A 2,565-nucleotide genomic window follows, 5' to 3' on the forward strand; every position below is an offset into this window, starting at 1 on the left:
TGATACAATAGTTTGTTTAGTTTGATAGTTTGCAGGACAAGGATCCAAACACTCATTTAGCAAAATTGTGGAATTCTATGACACCTTTAAGATCAATGGCATTTCTGACGATGTAATTCGCCTTCAGTTGTTCCCATTCTCATTGAGGAATAAGGCTAAACAGTGGTTGAACATGTTACCATGAGAGTCAATCACCACTTGGGAACAAATGACCGAAAAATATTTACTTAAATATTTCCTGTCGGCTAAAATAGCTAAATTAAGGAATGATATATCTTTTTTTGTGCAGATGGATCTAGAAACTCCTTATGATGCATGGGAGATGTATAAGGACTTATTACGAAGGTGCCCTCACCATGGGCTACCTCTATGGTTGCAGGTTCAGACCTTTTACAACGGTGTGAACCCTTTAACAAGGAAACTGGTCGACGGAATCGCCAGTGGAACATTAAACAAAAAAAAACTTGAAGAGGCTTATGAATTTATTGAAGAGATGTCATTGAATAACTATCAGTGGCAAGTCATGAGAACAAAACTGATAAAAGCAGCTGGTGTTTTCAACCTCGACGCGGTCACTATGCTATCTAACCAAGTAGAACTTTTAAAAAAAAAGATTGATGGTTTGTATGGTTCTACTCAGGTACATCCAGCGATGAGGTACGATTCAAATGGAGGAGGAGTACACAACACAGATTATCCATCCTTCAACCCTAGCAACGAAGAGGAACAAGTCCACTATATGGGTAATAATTCTAGACCTCAAAATAACTCATACAGTAACACTTATAATGCAGATTGGAAGAACCATCCCAATTTCTCGTGGGGTGGTCAAGGAAATCAAAGGCCGCAACATCCTCCAGGTTTTCAAAAACCACCCTACCAACAAGAGAAGAAACTAAACCTTGAAGAGATGCTTACAAAATTCAACTCAGTGTCAGAAACTCGTTTTCAGAATACCAAAACAGAACTTAAGAATCAGCAAGCATCGATTCAAAGGCTTGAAACTCAAATAGGATAGCTTACTAAGTTGATCTCTGAATGACCACAAGGTGACCTACCAAGCAACACTGAAACTAACCCAAGGGAGTAACTTCATGCCATTACTGTGCACAATGATGAAAGGTTAGTTGAGGATGAGCCGAACCCGAGGCAAGACAATTTGGTGGATAACGGTAAGATTGATGTAAGTAAAGAGTATAAACCTCGTGTGCCATACCCCAAAGCGTCAAGGAAAGACCACATAGACGACAATTCGGTAAATTCCTTAAATTATTAAAAAAATTACATATTAACTTACCGTTTATTAAAGCTCTTTCGCAGATGTCAAACGCAATGAAATTTTTAAAGGAGCTCTTGGCTAATAAACAAATGTTAGATGATGCATCGCACGTGGAATTGAACACAATTTGCTCAGCCATTCTACAAAATAAGCTACCCAACAAGTTGAAGGATCCAGGGAGTTTTACGATTCCTTGCTTAATTGGTAGTTTAACTTTTAATAACACGTTAGCTGATCTAAGGCAAGTATTAATGTCATGCCCTATAAAATATTTAAACAACTAGGCCTTGGGAAACCCAAACAAACTAGGATGAGCATTCAATTGGCAGATAAAACAATTAGATTTCCTAGGGGTATTATTGATAACGTGCTTGTCAAAATTGATAAATTTATATTCCCAGTTGACTTCGTTGTTCTAGACATGGATGAGGATAGTGATGTACCTCTAATTTTAGGAAGGCCCTTTTTAGCAACTGCAAGAACTATCATTGACATTGGCATAGGTGAATCAATACTTCGTGTAGGAGATGACACGATTAAACTTAAAGCTCATGATTCTACTAAAATATCTAGTAATCGAGATGGTTGTGTAAGTTCTGATAATCTGAGTAATGTTACAACTCAAACTTCTTTGCAGGAGTCCCCTAGGAAGAACGTTCTACTCCATGCCACACAAAAACATAGCGACTCATAAAGAACGAAGGCTTCGGATTGATGAACTAGATAAATGGTGAAAACATATCAAGGAGAAACCAAAAGCACATGAGGAATCAACGCAACACCACGACAAGCGTAAGGATGAAACAACGCAATTTAAGGTCGGGTACAAAGTATTGTTAGATGAAAAGGACCCTCGAATTGCTACTTCAAGCACAATACAAACGGAGCGATTCCCTTCACAATATTGAATATCTTCCCACATGGTACAGTCAAGGTAACACATACTGAATTCAGAACTTTCAAGGTAAATAATACTCGACTCAGACCTTATTTGGATAATTTTGATAGCAGAGGTGAGGAGTTTCAACTCCTCAATCCACTGTGACTATCCAAATAAGAGGTAAGTTGAGCTTAGACTTTAAATAAGCACTTCTCGGGAGGCAACCCGAGCATTAACCCCACTAAACAACTTAGTTTGTTTTTCCTTTTTGTTTTACAACCTAACTGCAGGTATTCTTCGCACACACGGCCTAGCACACGGGCATGCTTAAGGAAGTGGGATCCCTAGGGGCAATAAACACGGGCGTGTCCATGGTTGTGCTAAAATAGGACAAAGTTTTTCCCCA

The 2,565-nt window shown here is 38.7% G+C and overlaps 1 non-coding gene across 1 annotated transcript; it reads right to left on the bottom strand.

The window, feature by feature from the left end:
• Positions 1 to 256: 256 nt before the first annotated feature.
• Positions 257 to 363, bottom strand: LOC121208971 (small nucleolar RNA R71). The gene has a single exon (XR_005904091.1). It is a non-coding gene; the product is annotated as a small nucleolar RNA R71 (small nucleolar RNA).
• Positions 364 to 2,565: the final 2,202 nt, after the last annotated feature.

The sequence above is a fragment of the Gossypium hirsutum genome, chromosome A10, assembly GCF_007990345.1.
Source record: "Gossypium hirsutum isolate 1008001.06 chromosome A10, Gossypium_hirsutum_v2.1, whole genome shotgun sequence".
Taxonomy (NCBI): Eukaryota; Viridiplantae; Streptophyta; class Magnoliopsida; order Malvales; family Malvaceae; genus Gossypium; species Gossypium hirsutum.